We start from the raw sequence: 21,477 nt of genomic DNA on the forward strand, positions 1-21,477 counted from the left end.
GTTGTTTAGGGATATCTTTATAGATTTCAGCTCTCGTGCCCTGAATTACAAGAGACTTTTCGTAGTGTAGGCCTAGTATTTTATCCCTTTCCTCCTTGGATCTCAGAGTGATCAAACAGTCTCTGGGTCTATCCTTTTTCACTATTCTTCCAAGTCTGAAGGCAGTCACGATTTTAAAGTCCTTATTTTCCTCCAAATTCCAGAACTTAGAAAACTCTTTTGTCAAATAGTCTGTCAGGTTGCCCTGTTCAAGCTCTGAACTTGATCTCAGCCTCAGATTGTTTTCCCTCGAACGTAGTTCAACCATAGACAGGTAGGCCTGATGTTCACCAACCTGTTTATGCAATGGTCTAACTTCCTCCTTCACTGCCTCCACTTTCTGACTGGCCGCTTCCACCAATTTACGATTCTCAGAAGTAGCCTCAAAGAGTTTCCCAATTGATTGTGCATGTAAGGTAACTTGTTCAGTTAATTTATTTAGGCTGGCAGTATTTTGGTCAGTCTTAACAGCTTGTACATCCGCTTTCTTGTCCAATATTTCCAGTTTCTGCAAGATTTTATCTAATACTGAGTCATCTCCTCAAGCTGCCATGCCTTCTAATGAAGTCACCTCAATTTCTGCTTCTTGTGTTCCCAAAACAGTGGGAACAGATGATCTACGCAACTGGGAAGTCAATGTTGATTGAGTTAATTGTATAGCTTTAGCTTTGGCTGCTCTTGTTTTCCCAGTGCCACTCATTCCACTCCCGTCTACGTGCCAAGGTCAAATTCTATAGTCTCATGGGAATCCACAAGCCCAGAGAGTAAACAAAAGTTAAAGGGAGGAAGAGGAAAAGTACCAGTCCCAGACAATTGTAAATCCAAGTTCCACTAGGGGCAGTAGAAACAGGTCTTGAGGGAAACAAAGGAAAAGAAATTTTTCCCCAAAAGTTTAAATCTAAAACTTACAAAATATTCTCAGTGTCCGACAATGTCCCACCAGCCATAAATTTGCAGAAAGACCTTCAACTCTTCTTTAAAATCAGCAGAGTGAATCCTTACTTAAACAATGTTTCAGCATAAGTGCAAAGAAAAAGTGTTTCAAAATAACTAATCCAGAAACACTCAGATGTAGCAGTCCACTGTAACAATAACAAAGTCCAGCAACTGACAGCCCCAGCAATCCGGCAGTCAAGTACCTGGGTTTCTTTATATAATTTTGTAAATCCACAGGGAGAGGAAAACAAAGCCTGCATCCAAAATAGAAGGAAATTTAAGTCCCTTAGTTCCTATAGCGACAGTTCAAATCATGCACGAAGTTGTAACTTTTAACTCTTCTTCAAAGGCATCAGATCAAAGTCGTTGCTTTAAAATTTAGCGGAAGAGGGAGACGGACTTCCTGGTTGCATCTCCCGCTTTGTCCGAATTTTTAAAGTTAATTTAGGTTGTTTTAGGTCCCCTTTACTCACGGGTTGCTGTTTCCGAATCCAATAATCCAGGAAAAAAGGTCAGCGCTCACCGACAGCAGCTATGCGGCTTTGCCCTCACGGAAAGAGTGATCGACTCACAGCACCGCGCACCCTTCCACATTCCGAGACCCCTTATGGGGTCCCTTCTTCGTTTCTGGGAGCGCTTTTGGTGCCCGCCGAGTCCCACGGCCACAGGCTCGCTCTGCCTGTGGTTTTCCGACGTGGGTCTCCGCTTCGCCGTAGCAGACGATCCGTTTCCGCGGAGCTTCCCCTTCAGCAGCTGAAGGAGACCACCATTGCCGTTCGCGCCGCCTCCAGAAGACTATAATCCATCTATTTTAATTCGGCTAGCCAAGAAAGCTGATCGCCGAATAATTGATGCTTTTGAATTATGGTGCTGGAGGAGGCTCTTGAGAGTCCCATGGACTGCAAGAAGATCAAATCTATCCATTCTGAAGGAAATCAGCCCTGAGTGCTCACTGGAAGGACAGATCGTGAAGCTGAGGCTCCAATACTTTGGCCACCTCATGAGAAGAGAAGACTCCCTGGAAAAGACCCTGATGCTGGGAAAGATGGAGGGCACAAGGAGAAGGGGACGACAGAGGATGAGATGGTTGGACAGTGTTCTCAAAGCTACAAACAAGAGTTTGACCAAACTGCGGGAGGCAGTAGAAGACAGGAGTGCCTGGTATCCTCTGGTCCATGGGGTCACGAAGAGTCGGACACGACTAAACGACTAAACAACAACAAGAAACAATGTGGTGCCCTCCAGAAGCTGTGGACCACAACTTCCATCATCCCTGACCATCGGCCATGCTACCTAGGGATGATGGGGATCATAGTCCAAAACATCTGGAGGGCACCACGTAGACTACCCCTTCTCTAAATAACCCCTAAATGCCATGTGCTAAAACCAGTGAATTTTTTATGAGGGTACTCAAGTGTGTGCAATAACGGCACCTTCTCCCCCCTAAAAATGTTAAAAATGTGGCACTTACTGTAACAACATCATGGTTTCTTTCTTTTTAAAAAATAAAAAGCACTGCCCAAAACAAAACAATGGCAGAACATCGTTGGCATCTGCCTGTCGAGAGATAACCGAGGACGCCTCCAGGGGTGACGTCAAACCACTGGAGAATCACAGTGCCTGTTGTGGCTGCAGAGACTGGTGACTCATAACTGCTGCCTCCTGTGGTCGTCTTTGCTGTGTTAGCAGTACTGAAGTGGCCTTTCCGGTCCTTTGAACGGAATGGCTTCAGGTCCAAATCCAGTCATTGCTACGAAAGTTGACTGGGTGGCACTCGCTGCTTTTATTCTAGAAAAATAGGTGGCAGTACTCACCATGAAGTTGCTACAGTAAGTGTAACATTTTTAACAACAATAACAAAGGAGTGTCGGACTGAGTACCCTTGAGTACCCCTTGTGGGGGACAGTGGTGGCACTGTTGTTGGGTTGTTGTTATTTTTTAAAAAAAGGAATTACTTGAGTGTAGCCATTGCTCAGCTTCCATGATCTTCAATATAAACTCAAACTTTTCAACTCAGTGAAAGAAGGAAGGAATATTAATGCAAGCAACAAATAAAGTTGTTGTACAGCACAGAATTGGATGCTATGGAGGCGGGAGAGGGGGAAGGAAAAGAAGACAAGGGGTGACTTATCTTCTAAATATGAACACATTTCAGCCACGGTGGAGCTGACAGTATTGTACAGCCCTACGTGATGCCTGAGATATTATAGGAAGGTGTTCCAATAAAATGCAATACAGTACAAGAGAATGGGTTTGTTGCTATCTCTTATTTTTCCCTTGATGGGCATATAAAAATCAATAGGTAATGCACTGATGTCACCAAAAACTTTCTAGCTACATAAGAAAGATGGGAGACTGACTACAAGCTCTATGAAAGCTCCCTTTACAACATTTTTCTGTTTTCCTTTGAAAGGTGGAACAGGGTAAATAGAAGGGAAGTGAAGAATGCCCCCGTCTTTTATCATCCATTAATCTCCTGTGGGCTGTATGTTCTGACTGACCTACCCATTCTCCCCTCAGGAAAAACAAAGATGGAAGAAGGCTTTGCTATATGGGTTTTCAAAAGGTCAAGGTATTTATGAACCACCATGCTTTAGTCTGGCATATTTGCCAGAAAGCTAGTCCCACTGAATTCACAATGGACGCTACAGGTATTTTTATTTTATTTTATTTTTTAGCATTAGTAGTTTATTGTTAAGATACCCCGTTACTTATAACCATGACATTAGCCAATAACAAAAATAAAGGAGAGGAATAATAAATAAAATTACAATAAAAAATTAAAATAAATATTTAGGATCAAAGTTCTGTGCAGTAAGTTAAGAGTCTAAACCAATATATGCTTTGCCAATTCTCAGTTTTAAAGTGTATCTTAATTTAGTTATTGAAAACAAAGAGTATTACAAGCTCAATTTCACAAAAGGCATTTACTGCTCAATAAATCATAAATCTAGATTCAGTTTAATTATCTCATGCAAGGAGGAAATGAAAACTGAAAATGTTCTAATGGGCCAAATAGCTAGAGAAAGGCATGCTCTAAGAGCGCAATAGCCATAAGTAATGGTAAGAGTACAACTGCAATTGCCCCATCACCTCTCTTGGCATGAGGCCTTCATTTTTCTCCTGCGTTGTTTTTGTTTTCTTCTGAATACTGAATACATCTGCTGAAGCAATTCCCCAGACTCACCAGTTCCACTTTTCTTAGATGCTATTTCAGGTTGCTTTCTTCCTTATTTTCTTACAATGTGTTTGGGGAAGCAGTCAGCCAATGATCAAAGGGGCACGTTTTGCAATATGCACTTCCCTAGGACAGCACAGACAATAATGTTGTTCACTAATGGCATATTTTCTTCTTTTTTGTTTTTTGTTTTTTTGTTTCAGGGTATCTATCTTACCTTATATGCATTGCCTAATTTACACCTTGTCCTAGTTCTCTAACCACAATATTTTGGAAATACTTTCCTAACAATAAGAAAAATGGGATCCATGCTCCCTGCCCACAAAACAGTGCCCATTTTCAATTGTCATATAGAATGTAATTATGTGACTGGCATGGGGGCCTATTTAACATACCAGAGATGGATTGTGGAAGTGTTACTGCAATATCTTTATTGAGAGCCAGTGTGGTGTAGTGGTTAAGAACGGTAGTCTCGTAATCTGGGGAACCGGGTTCGCATCTCCGCTCCTCCACATGCAGCTGCTGGGTGACCTTGGGCCAGTCACACTTCTTTGAAGTCTCTCAGCCCCACTCACCTCACAGAGTGTTTGTTGTGGGGGAGGAAGGGAAAGGAGAATGTTAGCCGCTTTCAGACTCCTTAAAGGGAGTGAAAGGCGGGATATCAAATCCAAACTCTTCTTCTTCTTCTATCTTTACCCAACAATCTAAATTCAGTTTCAAGGGCTTCACAACTCTCTCACTCACTCTCCACACACACACACACACACACACACACACACACACACGAGCTCAAGACATCATGCATGATTCTCCCCACACCCCATTCCACCCTCACAACAACTTTGTGAGACAGGTTAAGGTGAGATCAAGGTCACTCAGTCTGTTGTATGGGATTTTAACCTAAGAATCCCCAGTCCTAGGGTCACACTTTAACCGCTACATTACAACGACTCTCAATTTGTCTATTAGCAGTGATTTCTTTCTTTCTATATTAAAATAAAATGTTTAGGGGTAATCTCATTTTGACTCAAGAAAATCACCATTTTATAGTTCAAATCGGGGGAAATGAATACAGTAAATGGCCCACAGTCTAGTTTCTTTTCTGTAGTACAGCCCTTGCTCTTTTCCATTGCATAGTGGTACCCTTCCCCCATCCACAACCGCTGGGCTTATCAACTCAGGATTCATTCCTTATACTCTCTTCCCTCTTTGGCTTCCCTGTCAGCCTCTCCCCCTTCTTCGCTACTATCTCCCACACACTCTATCCTTTGGCTGTAATCTCTCTCTCCCCACCCCTCTCACCCACCAACCCAACCCTTTGCTCTCTTTCCACATCCATGCACCCATCAATTTCCTGGGATGTCTCTGCTGAGCCCTGCATCTTGCCTTTTCTGTAGCTGCTGTGGTTATCACTGCAATGGTGCGCAGCAGCTGCATTCCTGTTGCCTTCCTTTTGGTTTGCCTGTGTTTTTCTTTAAAGCAAGCTGAAAGAGGAACACCATCAGAGGTGGCGGCACCCTCCACATCCTCCCACCACTGCCAGGACCCCCATACCACTCCTACCCAACAAGGTGCAGCCATAGGATGATATTAGCTCATCACCAGCAACGTTGTAAAGTGCAATATACAAATGTGACACTAGATGGTGACAGTGAGCTATGCCAAACTCCATGTATTTTTCAAAACTTTTTTTTTAAAGCATTTTCACAGCATTTTTAAAATATGTACGTAGATTCCACCTGGGAGGCATCCTGCAGCAAACAGTTTCCCTTGGGCGATGAAAATGGAGATAGACCTATCATGAATGCCTGAATTCAGCTTGCAGAATTCAGCTTTTCTAGGCACGGGTTTTGGGTTACCTGTCAGGGAATTGAAGGCAGATAAGGAGGAGAGGGGGGAGAGAAGGGGCATTTACAGTTTGGCCAGGTAGCTGGATTTAAGCTGAATAAACAAAAAACTAAAGTCTTAGGAAAAAATTTAACAGATATGGAGAAGGAGAAATTCCAAGAGGAGACGGGGTTGACGGTGGTCAAGAAGGTGAAATACCTAGGGGTTTATTTGACATCTAAAAATTTGAATTTGTATAAGGATAACTATGAAAAATGTTGGTCAGAAATTAAAAAAGATCTAGAAATATGGTCAAATTTGAAACTGTCAATGTTAGGCCGAATTGCAGTGATTAAGATGAATGTATTGCCTAGAATGTTATTCTTGTTTCAAACCTTGCAGATTCTTGACAAGATGGAATGTTTTAAGAGGTGGCAGAAAGATATCTCGAAATTTGTCTGGCAGGGCAAAAAGCCCAGAATTAAATTTAAAATATTGACAGATGCTAAAGAAAGAGGGGGTTTTGCCCTGCCGGACTTAAAATTGTACTATGAGGCAGCAGCGTTTTGCTGGCTGAAAGACTGGATGCTCCTCGAGAACACAGACATTTTGGACCTGGAAGGTTTTAATAATGCATTTGGTTGGCATGCATATCTATGGTATGATAAAATTAAGCTGCATAGTGCCTTTAAAAATCATATTGTCAGAAAAGCATTGTTTAATGTCTGGATAAGATATAAAGATCTATTGGAAAATAAAACCCCTAGATGGGTGTCTCCAGTGGAAGCTAAAGCAGTGAAGAAACTCAATATGGAGGTCGGATGGCCGAAGTATTGGGAAATTTTGGAACAGGAGGGAGATAAATTGAAATTACAAAGTCATGAGAAAATGAAACACAAAGTACAAAACTGGTTTCAATATCATCAAATAATGGAGTTTTTCAAACAGGACAGGAAAATTGGTTTTCAGGTGGAAAAATCAAAATTAGAGACTGAATTGTTAGAACCCAATACTAAGAATTTATCAAGAATGTATAACTTGCTGCTGAAATGGAATACACAGGATGAAACAGTTAAATCAGCTATGATTAAGTGGGCACAGGACATTGGTCATAACATTATGTCTGCTGACTGGGAATGGTTATGGAACACCGGTATTAAATTTACGGCATGTAATGCCTTAAAGGAAAACATTATGAAAATGGTTTACAGGTGGTACATGACCCCAGTCAAGCTGGCAAAAAATTATCATTGGCCTGATAATAAGTGTTGGAAATGTAAAGAGACGGAAGGTACCTTCTATCACCTTTGGTGGACATGCCCGAAGATTAAGGCCTTCTGGGAAATGATTTATAATGAAATGAAAAAGGTACTTAAATGTACTTTCTCTAAAAAACCAGAGGCCTTTCTCCTGGGCATTGTCGGCCAACTGGTGCCAAAGAAGGATAGAACTTTCTTTATGTATGCTACAACAGCAGCAAGAATACTCATCGCAAAGTATTGGAAGACACAAGATTTACCTACTCTGGAAGAATGGCAGATGAAGGTGATGGACTATATGACACTGGCTGAGATGACAGGCAGAATTCGTGACCAGGGAAAAGAGACGGCGGAAGAAGAATGGAGAAAATTTAAAAGATACCTTAAGGACTATTATAAACTTGATGAATGCTAGAATGTTAAGGTTCTCAGGAAAAAAGGGATACAGTGATATAAGAACAGATCATAGAAAAGATTAAAATGACAGAGGTCGGAAAGGAATATTTAGAAGTTGCTAAAAAAATTATGGACATTGGGATGCAGAAAGGGGGGGTATGGGGGAGTCTCGGAAAAGAGGTTCATGAAGAAATATTATGAAACTATACGTGTTTGTATGTCTTTTTAGGTGTTTGTTTGTCTTAAAAAAATTCTGTAAAACCAATAAAAAATTTATAAAAAAAAAGAGAGAGAAGGGGCATTTACAGAGATCCTGTGCCTTTAATAAGCAGTTGCTCCTCCTCGGATGAGGAAGAAGAGAAAGGACTGTCGGGAGACAATGAAACAGGGAGGGGGGAGCCACTTCCGGGGCCCAGCCACTCTCGGAGCAGAGGAAGGAGGGGGGCTGGGCTTAGGAGGTGGGTCTGCTGGGGGGAAAAGCGGAAGGGGCCAGTCGAAGCAACTGACTCATCGTAATGGAGTATTTCTTTTGAACTCTTGTAAATACTTTGAAGCTGTGAATAAATCGCTGTACAGATGGCTGGTTTCCCAGAGTTTCTTATCTCAGCTAGCAACCTCAGCACATCCGTAACAATACCTTGACCAGATTTTTGTTGTTGTAGTACTTTGAACACAGAGCTATGGCAGAAAGCCTAGAGATAGGTGGTGACAAGGGAGGAAAGGTGATGCATTTGCATGAAATGGAAAGTATTTTGTATGGAGAAACAAAGGCACATAAGAAATTAGTCCAGGTTTTCTAAACACTGCTCCTCTCTTCTAGCCAAGGCTTTCTTATATCAGTTGAAACAACTCTTTTATTCCCTGGTTTTTGAGGTGTCATTTTGAAAATGGAATACAAAAGCAAATAAAACATTCCCACAACAAATAAGCACATTTCTAGTAAAACACATTCTGGACCTGGAGTTCTATTTTTGCTCAACTGCAAGGGATTTTTTTCTTTGTTTTCAGAGTATAGCAAGGTTGTCTCTGTAATTCACAAAGCACCAGAAGAAGAATGGAAAGCAGTGAATGTCACTACTAACATCATTATTTGGTATTTAATGTTCCCTCTCCAAGGCTAATATTGGCTTAAGTGTACTGTGACACTAGGTAAAGGAATTCATAGTTTCATTCTGGGGGCTTGACAGGGTTTATTTCCCCACAATGTGTGTGGAAACACACAAAATTGACCCTATGCATTTCAATTTATTATCACAAACATCCAACTTGCTTGGTTCTGTACAGTGGTACCTTGGGTTAAGTACTTAATTCGTTCTGGAGGTCCGTTCTTAACCTGAAACTGTTCTTAACCTGAAGCACCACTTTAGCTAATGGCGCCTCCTGCTGCTGCCACGCCACTGGAGCATGATTTTTGTTCTCATCCTGAAGCAAAGTTCTTAACCCGAGGTACTATTTCTGGGTTAGCGGAGTCTGTAACCTGAAGCGTATGTAACCTGAAGCATATGTAACCCAAGGTACCACTGTATCCTTCTTAGCCATCGTATGTAGAATTTAGAAGACATATTTGTAATTTTCAGATAAGCAACATAGGTGAACCTCCATAGCAAAGTAGTGGGATGGTGGCATTCATGTGGGCCCCTCAACAGCTGAGCTGCCGCTGCTGCTTACCAGGAGGGGATGACTCAACAGGGAGTTTGCCATTGTACAATGGCACTGGCAGTAGCATCACATTGGCACAGCACCAACTTCCCTGTTGCCCAGTGCCTCCCACTTTCCCTCCCAGCAAGCAACAGCGACTCAGATGTTTCCTATAAAAATAAATAAATTATCTCCCATATTTCTATGCTGCCTTCCAGGACAAGCCGTCCCAAAATGGCTTACGCACATGATTAAAAACATCATGCAAGGGAAGTGTGATGGGCTCAGGAACTAATGGTTCCTGGGCCAGCTCAGTCGCTCTCACCTCCAGAACGTTTGTGTGTTGGCAGCAGGAAACCTGCTTACCCAGAAGAGCTAGGTGGAGGGACACCCTCTGCCCAATTCGAACTTCCCCTAACCTGGGGCCAGAGGGATTTTGATCGCTGTTAGCTGTGAGGGGAAATATATTTCCCTTCTTTTTGAATGTTGATGGAGGAAAACCTTTAGTACTATGTATGGTTATACAGGGGTACTTTGGTTACAGATGCTTCAGGTTACAGATGCTGCTAATCCAGAAATAGTACCTCGGGTTAAGAACTTTGCTTCAGGATGAGAATAGAAATTGCGCGGTGGCGGCGGGTTAGCTCAGTGGCGTAGTGTGGGGGGTGCAGGGGGGCCGGCCGCACCGGGCGCAACATCTGGGGGGCGCTCGCACTCGCAGCTCTCTGCCCCTACCTGGCTCACTCTCTCTCTCTCACTGCAGTGCTGGCTGTGCGAATCCGATCCGAGCTGCCGGGTTGCCGCCCACTGTGGAGGGGGAGGGTGCCAGGCGTGCGTTGCGGTGCGGAGCGGAGAGAGAGCGAGGGAGGGACTATCTGGGGGAGGGACAGTGCAGCGGCCGTCCAGCGCAGCGCTGAGCGCGGGAGAGAACCACACCAGACCAGGCAGCAGCAAGAAGAAGCTGGCAGCGGCGGCAGGTTAGGGGTTAGGGGGCGCAAATTACTTGCCTTGCCCCAGGTTAGGGGGCGCAAATTACTTGCCTTGCCCCGGGTGCTGACAACCCACGCTACGCCGCTGGGTTAGCTAAAGTGGTACCTCAGGTTAAGAACAGTTTCAGATTAAGAACGGACCTCCAGAATGAATTTTCTTAACCCGAGATAACACTGTATTGATTTTGTCCATTTTATAGTATCTTTCTGCTGTCTGGTTTATAGTATCTTTAGTTTTATGGTATCTTTTTATTGCTTTTTTATTATCTTTTGCCCTGCATGCTAAGACAGGCTCTGGTGGATTGAGCCGAGGAGACCAATAGTGGGTCCAAGGGTCAAGAAGGCGGTTTCTCCACATGCTGTAGAGGGAAGTCAGGGGGCAGATGGGGCTCGCTATCCCATTTGGCAGAAGGAGAACTTTGATCCTAAACTTCCGCTGCCGTATGGAGATGGTTGGATGGTGCCTTGTATGCCTCCTTCAGGCAACTACAGCAGCCAAGCTGGCACCAAACGTATTGTTCTGCTTTGCATTGGATCACATCCGTGAGGCTGGGGGGGGGTCTTTTCATCTGGGCAGCCCAGGACCTCCATACACACTGCCCAGGTTTGTGCCCCAGAGAGGTCACTTCGGTGCTATGATTCTCCAGTGATTTTACTTCACCCGCGAAGGCACACTCCATTGTCTCTCGAGACAGACAGAAGTATCTTTGTGTTTTTAATTTGTAAATTGATTTGAGAATCCTTTTGTAACAAGTAGCAATAATTATTATTAATAATAGAGTTCTAAATCCACAAACAAATCGTATGAGACAAGAACTGAGTGGGAGTCAGTGGCTGCCTTTCATTCGCTGAGGTAATTCCTTGGCCCCTTCAGGCCTGTGCTTGAGACGACTGAATCATTTGACTAAATGAAAGAAAATCCCTCTCCCTTCATCCAAAAATGCAGAAAGAGACCGAGAGCGAGAGAGCGAGAGAGCGAGAGAGCGGCCGAGAGAATGCTTATATGTCCCATGCAGAAAATGGTAGCTGAAAATCAAAGCTACAACTTGGCACAAAATGTAAAACCACATTTCGAGAACCACAAAATGAAAACAGAACGTTTAAATGGGATAAGCTTCTAGCACTCTCCAATGTACAGAAGTATGTTTTCGATTAACTCTAGCTGGGCCTGTTTTTCATGGCTTCACAATTTCCATGAGATCCAAACCATGCCATATAATAATAGATGCCCTGAGAAGAATGCCCCATTTTGAAGAGATTTATAAATATTTGCTTTGGTGAGTTTTAAAGTCCATTCGTTAACCCTACCCCGTTTTTTTTAAAGGTGTTTACCATGTGAAATCTTGTCTCGAAGCAGCAGCAGAAGAAAACCTTATTTTTCATCTGGATCTTGGTTAAATATAATTTATTTGTGAAAGTCTCTGAATGTGACAGGTTTCTGGAATAGGGAATGTGAAAATATTATTATTAAAATTATTATTTTTGAAGGGAGACCATGTGACATAATAGCACATGCATTGTTTGATCATGAAGTCATTTTCCTGTGCTCTGCTGCAGTGAAGCAATAACTCAAAAGATATTTGGAAGAGAGCAGGAGCCAATACAAGGGGATACCCATATTTCTTATCTGGTGTTATGATCCAAACTACACATCGGGGCCAGGGCTTTCTTTTTATTATCTGCTGCCCAGTCAGCTATTGGCTGAAAGTGGGAGGTCAGTAATATGAGAAAGAAGCTTCATTGGCACTCTACATTTAAAGCAATATCTCACCACTTTAAACAGTCGAGGCTCCCTCCCCCCACAAGAATCTTGGTAACCGTAATTTGTTAGGGGTGCTAAGAATTGTTAAGAGACTCCATGTCCCGTCCCCCCCAGAAAACTACAATTTCCAGAGTGCTTCAACAATCAATCTCTCTTCCCGAGGAACTCTGGGAGTTGTAGCTCCATGAAGAGAACAGGGGTCTCCTAACAACTCTCAGCATCTGTCAGGGGTTCAGGAGCAGAGGCGAGGGCAAGGGAGGAAACAGAGAGCGAGGGGGAGGAGGCAGAAGAAAAGATGAGTGATGACGACGACCCGAGATCTCCGAGTCTTTCCAGTGAATCAGAAGATTCACAGAAAGGAGCACCAGTGGCCAGAGCAAGGGGGGAACCTAGGGGGACACCCCAGGGAGAAGGGTCCAGAGGGGGCTCAGAGGGGAGCAGTTGGAAATCGGGACCAGCGTCACCAACAGAGAGCAGGGGAGAAGAAGGGCGCCAGGTATCGAGCGCTGGCAGCTCGCAACAGGAGGGAGGGCACGAGTCAGGAGTGGCCACACCTCCATCGGGGAGCGAAGAAACGGTCAGGCGGAAAGTGGAAGGTTGGGCGCGCACGCCAAGTTCAAATGCACAGGAAGGTGGCGCAGTAAGCAGCCCGGAAAGGGAGCCAGGTCCTAAAGCCCGGCGCAAGGAGACAGGAGGGTCCGGGGGGTCCGCTTCAGAGGAGTCCCGGAAGGAAGAGACCACGGGGGGCAGAGGGACCCAGAGAAGAACGGTCAGGCGGAAAAGGTGGAGTAAAGCTAGGTTAGTAAGCTGGTGTACAGGGGGCGGAGACTCAGACGGAGCTTCGCCGGTCTAACCCATAAGACGTAGAGTTGCGCGCAGCAGCTTGAGAATGGAAACTGTAACTCAATAAAGACTTTTATAAAGTGACCGCTGGCTAGCGTGATCCTCTGTGAGCTAGGATCTGGAAGCAGCTCTGACAGTAAGCTCCGTCACACCTTGTGGGCATCTACAGCCTCGCGGACAGGAGAGAAGGCGGGTGCCTACTACCGAGCTCACGAACGGCAGACAATATGACGGCCGAACAGCAGATAGGGGAACTCAGAGAAGCAGTGACACGACTGAATGCCGAGATACTTGCATCCAGGAAGAGAGAGGAGGACGCAGCTGCCGCCTACAGGGATCTCCAGGTCAGGTTGGAAGTGCTTACGAAGCAAGGGCAACTGACACCCAAACCGGAGGGGATTGGGTTGGGGAGAAGAACAGGCGGTCTAGTCTCTCACTTCGATGGGAATTTACAACTGTACCCCAACTTTAGAGCAGATGTACAGTGTGCAATGCAACTGCTGAACAAAGACTTTAGAGATGAGCAAGAGAAGGTGGGATTTATCATGTCCCATTTGCATGGAGATGCTAAAGCATGGCTGCGCAATTTGTGGAGAGATAAGGATCCGGCGCTCCAAACCGTGGATGCCTTTATTAAAGCGATGGATGGCTGCTTTTTATCTAGCATAGACGTGGATCTTGCCCGGAAGGAGGTACATGGACTGAAGCAAGGGAGGGCCAGCGTACGCCAGTACCATGCCCGCTTTTTTGCATTGGTCAGTGCCCTGGAATGGGACAGAGATTCAGCCCCAGTCAGAGACCTATTTTGGGAAGGATTGAACAGCGCGGTTAAAGACGAAATTGCAAGGGGGGAGAGACCCAGGAGCACGCAGGAGGTCGTTCAGAGGGCGCTGGCGGTTGGGGTGAGGCTGGAAGAACGTCCATGGAGCAGGGACGAAGGGCGTGGAGGGCGCGAACCAGCGAGAGGGTTCTCCTTCGTTCCCAGGGAAGCTGCGCGTGCGCAATCCACGCCTCCGCCAGGAGGGGGAGCGGAACCTATGGAGGTTGGAGGTGCCAGGGCTCAGTCAGCAACCAGAGCCACAGCACCGGGAGCAGCCAAAGCGAAGCCTCCTAGAGGGAACAGGAAGTGTTACATCTGCGAAAGTCCGCAGCACATGGCGAAAGAGTGTCCCCAGAGGATCCACAAGCTCAATGCAGCCTCTGCAACGGTGACTGCAGCTACTCAGCACGGAGACTCACAGCAGGGAAACGACGGAGTCTGGCTGGAGACAGAGGCACTGGGGCCCAGCCAGATGAGTTAGTGAAGCAGTCCCCAGAGATTTTGCAGCCCACAGACCCCCTCCCACCCAAACCAGTAGTGCAGCTCACTGCATCGCTTCAGCTACCCAATGGCCTCACTCTAGACGTGCCAATCACCGTTGACTCAGGAAGCAATGCGGACTTTATAGGGCAAGACTTTGTAGATAAACACGCTATACAGCTGCTGCCTGCCACGCTGCCCCTGCAGGTCGTCACGGTGGATGGCAGGGAGCTGTTAGGGGGGCAGGTGGTGAAGCAAATGCCACCAATGGTGATGCGACTTGGAAATCACAGAGAAGTCATCAGTTTTAATGTCACCAGACTGTCGGACACGCCTATTGTCTTGGGCATGAGTTGGCTGGACAGACACAGTCCGACGTTGGCTTGGTACCAGCGGCAGCTGGTCTTCGGCTCATCATATTGCGCTGAACACTGCATTCTGCCCCGGCAGAAGGGAGAGGAGGAGGAAGCGCAACTGCAGCTGGGGACGCTGCAAGCAATCCCCCACAAATACACGGGATTTTTAGAGGTCTTCTGCGAGAAGGAGGCGGACAAGCTACCCCCCCACAGATCATATGACTGCAAGATTGACCTACTGCCAGGGGCGGCGCTGCCCAAGGGGAAGCTGTATTCCATGTCTGAGGACGAACTACAGGAACTCAAAGAGTTCATAGATCATAATTTGAAGCGCGGTTTCATCCGGGAGTCCAAGGCAGCGGGGGGCAGTCCTGTATTCTTTGTTAAGAAGAAGGACACGCCCCAAAAAAGACTGGTAGTGGACTATCGGATCTTGAACAGTGTGACCAAGCCATCGGACTTCCCCATGCCCAGGATCGACGACCTCCTCGCGACGGTACGCAAGGGCCGCGTGTTCACCAAATTGGACCTGCGTGGGGCGTACAACCTCATTCGCATGCGGGAAGGTGATGAGTGGAAGACAGCCATGTTCACGCCCCTGGGCACCTACGAATACAGAGTTATGCCTTTTGGATTGCAAAATGGCTCCCACTATTTTCAAGCTTTCATGCATCACGTGCTGGCGGGGCTCCTCTACAAGACGTGTGTCTGCTTCTTGGATGACATCCTGATATTTTCTGAATCGCAACAGGGTCACGACAGACACGTCGAGGAAGTGCTGAGCAGGCTACAGCAGCATAGGCTTTAAGCCAAGCTGGAAAAATGCCAGTTCGACGTGACGGAGGTGGATTTCCTGGGCTACAGGTTGTCAGACAAGGGGCTCGCCATGGACAGCGCCAAGGTTCGGGCAGTGTTGGACTGGAAGAGCCCGCGCAACCAGAAGGAAGTCCAGCGGTTTGTCGGCTTTGCGAACTTCTATCGCAAGTTTATCAAGGGGTTCGCTATGCAAACAGCGGCCATCACGGACACGCTCAGTTCCAAGAAAAAGAAGTTCATCTGGACGGAACAGGCGGAGCAGTCCTTTCAGGCACTCAAGCGTCTCTTCACGTCGGAAGAGCAGCTGTTGCATGTCAACCCCAGCAGGCCGATGAGGGTGGAGACGGACGCATCAGACAGAGCCGTGGGAGCAGTCCTGTTGCAGCAAGACCCGCAGGGGGCTTGGAGGCCAGGAGCGTTTTACTCCAGGAAGCTCAGCAAGTCTGAACAGAACTACACCATCTGGGACAGGGAGTTGCTTGCCATTCATGCAGCATTCAAGGCGTGGAGGCACTTCCTGATCGGAGCCAAGCACACGGTGCAGGTCTGCACGGACCACAAGAATCTGGAGCACTGGCGCACGGCGCAGTTCCTGAACCAGAGGCAGATACGTTGGGCCGAGTTCTTCGCAAACTTCGACTTCCGAATTGAGTATGTCCCGGGAGACACCAACGTCATGGCGGATGCCCTATCCCGTAAACCACAGTATCTGGAGGAGGCGACGCCAGCGGCTGCCATGCACATCTTCACACCGACGGTGTGGGCGTGCGCTTCGGCTACAGTTGACCTGGATGCGGTGAGGAGAGCGTTGCAGGACGATACCTTCGCGCGAGCCAAGATGGCAGAGGCGCAAAGGGGCACGGCGGCGACCGGAGAGTTCCAGGTTCGCGATGGATTACTCCTCCGTAAAGGGGCCATCTATGTGCCGGGGGACGATCTTCGCGCCAAGGTACTGCAGCAGTTGCACGACGTGCCCACTGCCGGGCACTTTGGCACAGAGAAGACGATGGAATTAGTCGCCAGGGATTTCTGGTGGCCCAGAATGAGAGGGGAGGTCACGGACTACGTGGCGAGATGCGACACCTGCCAGAGGGCCAAACCAGCACACAGACCGCCGGCCGGACTTCTGGAACCGCTGCAAACCCCGTTCGAACCATGGGAGAGAGTGGCCCTGGACTTTGTCACGGATCTGCCCAGCTCGAGGGGCAAGACGGCAGTGCTGGTGGTGGTGGACTTGTTCTCCAAGATGGCACATTTCATCCTGTGTGCGAAGGTGGCCACGGCGGAACAAACCGCCAAACTGTTCATAGATCACGTGTTCAAGGTTCACGGTCTGCCGCGGTCTATACTGTCGGACCGGGGGCGGCAGTTCATCTCGAACTTCTGGCAGAAGCTGATGGGCTTCCTGAACGTCAAGATCAACCTGGCTTCGGCTAGACACCCGCAGACCAACGGACAAGCGGAGCGGGTCAATGCCATCATGCAGCAGTACCTGAGATGTTATGCTAATCAACAGCCTGCGACGTGGGTGGATTACCTGCCTCTCGCCGAGTTCGCCTACAACAACACGAAGCACGTGTCCACGGGGGTGACGCCGTTCTTCGCCAACAACGGGAGGCATCCCAGAACTTTCCCGGGACTGGAAAGAATGGGGGAGGGGGAGCCGCAGACAGCGGATGCGTTCGCGTCGGAGTTGCAGGAGGTCCAAGATCAGCTTCGGCGGTACCTGGAGCGGGCTAAACACGCATACAAGGTACAAGTGGACAAACACAGGAGGGTTGGCGAAGAGATCCATGTGGGAGACTGAGTCTGGTTAGCAGCCCACGCAGTGCCGGCCAGGTCATTAGCGAAGAAGAAACTAGGGCATAAGCAACTGGGGCCCTACCGAGTCAAAGAGCAAGTCAACCCGGTGGCTTTCAGGCTGGCGCTCCCGGAGGGCTCCAGGATGCATCCGGTGTTCCACAGATCGGTGCTCACTCCCTACAAGGCACCTCACAGATTTCAGGAACCGGGAACGGCACCGAGTCCGCTCCGAGAGGGAACCGAGCAAGGTGGAGTGGCACAGGAGGAGCCCATCAACGAAGTCACAGAGATTTTAGACTCCAGATGGGGAGAAGAGGGGGTAGAATACCTTCTCGCCAGAGAGGGCACCCCGGCCAGTGCCAACAGCTGGGTGTGTTGGAGGAGCCTCTGCTCAAAGACGAGTTTCATGCCCTCTTCCCACACAGACCCATGCCAGCTGACTTTTTCGACGACTGGCTTTTCACACCCACGCTTTCAGCCAGCACGTTCCAGGGGTTCGACTCGGACGAGGAACCGACACGAGACACCCGTTCCCCGGAGGGGTCACCCTCGGGATCTGCCTCAGAACCCTCGTATTGGTGGGACGATAGACCAGAGGAGCAGTGGTGCAGGAAGTGGCTGGAGGGTCCAGGACGAGCAACGTCCCCAGAAGGAAACGAGGGAGACACGGACATGGACGTGTTCGGGGACGACCTGGGCTTCGAACACGGCAGCACCCAGCTCCCGCACCGGAAGGAGGGGAGGGGGGAAGGGGGGCTTCGAGGGGGGATGGATGTCAGGGGTTCAGGAGCAGAGGCGAGGGCAAGGGAGGAAACAGAGAGCGAGGGGGAGGAGGCAGAAGAAAAGATGAGTGATGACGACGACCCGAGATCTCCGAGTCTTTCCAGTGAATCAGAAGATTCACAGAAAGGAGCACCAGTGGCCAGAGCAAGGGGGGAACCTAGGGGGACACCCCAGGGAGAAGGGTCCAGAGGGGGCTCAGAGGGGAGCAGTTGGAAATCGGGACCAGCGTCACCAACAGAGAGCAGGGGAGAAGAAGGGCGCCAGGTATCGAGCGCTGGCAGCTCGCAACAGGAGGGAGGGCACGAGTCAGGAGTGGCCACACCTCCATCGGGGAGCGAAGAAACGGTCAGGCGGAAAGTGGAAGGTTGGGCGCGCACGCCAAGTTCAAATGCACAGGAAGGTGGCGCAGTAAGCAGCCCGGAAAGGGAGCCAGGTCCTAAAGCCCGGCGCAAGGAGACAGGAGGGTCCGGGGGGTCCGCTTCAGAGGAGTCCCGGAAGGAAGAGACCACGGGGGGCAGAGGGACCCAGAGAAGAACGGTCAGGCGGAAAAGGTGGAGTAAAGCTAGGTTAGTAAGCTGGTGTACAGGGGGCGGAGACTCAGACGGAGCTTCGCCGGTCTAACCCATAAGACGTAGAGTTGCGCGCAGCAGCTTGAGAATGGAAACTGTAACTCAATAAAGACTTTTATAAAGTGACCGCTGGCTAGCGTGATCCTCTGTGAGCTAGGATCTGGAAGCAGCTCTGACAGCATCCTTAACAAACTACAGTTCCCAGGATTCTGTGGCAGAAGCCATGACTGTTTAAAGTGGTACCATAGGGCTTTAAATGGCGACAGAAGAAACTTCCTATGTCTTTGAATGTGTTTTGAATGTGTGTATTTAATAACTTTCAAAAGATTTTTTTTTAAAAAAACACAACTCAGTCAGCTTCTCTTTTAATTCTGACTGTGTGTGCTACTTTTGTTGGTCTTTATGGTTGCTATGGAGTTTTGTTGATTCATTGCGATTATTAGTTATACATGTTAGTCACATTTTTGCACTCAGGTGTCTCAGAGTAACTTACACAACAAAAAATAGACATCGCAAGACATTAAAACCAGATATTAAAAAGCAATAAATGAAAATGCTCGTCCAAAAATGTGTTTAAAAGAAACAAGTCCTACCTACCCAACCTAAAGGATTTAATTCCATGGGAATTACTCCCAGGTATAGCAGTCGTGTGGACTGTATACTCAATTGTGATTCTTCCAACAGTACTTAGTATTATTATTTAAACTTATTTACCACTCTCCTTCCAAATAAGCCCTGACCTGCTTACATATAGTTCCTAGGCAGTCACCTACCATCATCACACAGTGACTGGTTTGCTTAGCTTCAGCCAGAAAACTGCCCCAAATGCTTTATGGCCATTCTGTGTGTTAAATTGTGGGTGAACACATCAGACGACACAGCGATTCTTCAAACAGCTCTTGTTTATTCACAGGCCAGAACAGAACTGACTGAAGGGTTCAGCCAACCTGCTTATATATATACAGAGCTCCACTACAAAGCAACAGTAACAACTTTCTGAAACTATCCAATCACTGAACATCACTTTCAATTCCTTTTTTGCATATGCGGACCTGAGTGAAAACTATCTACAGTATCCCCCTGCTGGCCCAGGGTGAGAACTTCAGTACATAACACTGTGGGTATTACAGCACCATCAACAGAGTGCTTTCTCCTGTGCATCTGATCTCAACACTGGCATTTACAGGAGCACAACAATGTTCTAGAAGTCATAATATTGTCCATTATGCATATGCACCAATGCGGATTTTCATTCTAAATGCTAGATCCAGAAAATCCTGGTACAATCTCAAAGAGGCAGCTTGGGAAGGAAAGGAACCATTCCATTTTCTTATTCAGGTCCAAGCAATGTTTGTGATGGCTGCTTTTCATGGCTAGTTAGAAAATTCTTGTCAGAGAGCAATCAGGCTTTGGGGAATCGGCTCCCCACCCCCCGCCGCAAATGAGCAGATCAAACAAAAGCCAATTCTTACTAGTTAGTTTCTTTAATAAACACAGCGAAGGACAAAAGAAAGCATCTAACCAGAATGGTGGTGCTCCCAATTAAATATCAAATCCCCTTCTGTCCCTATTAATCTACGTCACTCCTACGGCTTGTAATCTGAGCTTGTACCCTCTGTGCTTTCTGTTCTGAGACTTTCTGAGCTCTTCTTGACCTTGGGCTGAACGGAGGAATGCTGTCCAGAGACTGTGAATCTGTTAACCCTCTCTCTTCCAGTATTTCCACTCCTAACTGTTCTCCATCCAGTATTTCCCAGCTTCTGCTTTCTGAACTGTGTCCCTCTTCAAACCACTGTTCCAAATCTATATTGTCCTCCTGCTCCTGGGAAGATTCAGGAGCAGGGGGAGGGGGCGGCTCCCACCATTCCTCCTCAGAACAGTCCCTGACAAGAGCACTATTTTGCCTTCATTTTATGTGTGTTCTCTCCCAAGCACGTTGGCTAAAAAGATTCAAGGAAGGCTGGAGAGATCTGGAGTTAGGTGTCAAGGGGCTGTCGGGAGAATGGGGGTCTTTCACAGGTCAGGAAAGGGACTCGAGACACAAAATGCAATTAGCTGTTATTCTAATTGCAAAAATAAAAACACAACAGAGTCCATCTGGGCTAGTCTCCCCTAGTTGAAGATGTTTCTGGAACTGATGTCTGGCCCCTCCTCCCCTCTCTAGCCTTGTCCGTCTGGACTTCTCCCAAGCAGCCATAGACTGCGACAAGGGGTAGGGCTTCCCCTCTGGGCCCGTGTGGCCCATTGCTCAGCAATGTGCAGGACTGGCTGTCAGTGGAGTTGCCAGTAGAAACAGGATGGCCCAGATGCTAAGCTGCAGAAGCAGCTTCTGCCTCCTCTCTGTCAGAGTCTACACTCACCCTGAGAATCTCGGCACACAGCTTTGTCCTGGAATGGCTTCCTCCTTCTTCACTTTATGCCCTGCATATTTCCTAAATATCATTCTCACCCAAGATATCTGTGTTCATTGATCATGCATGATTTTTTTGTCAGTGCAGGTTTGCTATAATATCTATTAAGAACCCATAAACTAAATGGATCACACCGTTACGTAACTGTAAACAATGAAACATTTTCTACAGAACATTATATACTTTTGGCCTGAAGCCCCCATTAAAATGAAAATCCCTTTCCTGTGTTTTTTGGTTTTCTTGGCAAAGTCCTCCTCAGCAGTGCAGAAAGTTTAACAAGGCAAAAAGCCAGTTGTTTAATTTCAAGGTCAAAGGTCAACAGCAACATTTGAATTAGTTTTCATCAGTCACTGAGAATGTTTGGGGCCTCTTTTGTGGATTCCTCACCTCCCCATCCCGAAACCTTATTTGTTATTGGTCACTTCAGGATACTTACAGACCATGAAAATGTTTTGCTTTCAACTCAGCCTTGAAGTACTTCGTGCCAAGCATCACTGAATGTCTGGTCTGGCCATTCAATGAAATAGGTTTTGCTGAACATGGAAGCAAAAGTTTTATTAAGGTTAAAAAAA

Source organism: Podarcis bocagei, assembly GCF_964188305.1.
Source record: "Podarcis bocagei genome assembly, chromosome: 2".
NCBI classification, from domain to species: domain Eukaryota; kingdom Metazoa; phylum Chordata; class Lepidosauria; order Squamata; family Lacertidae; genus Podarcis; species Podarcis bocagei.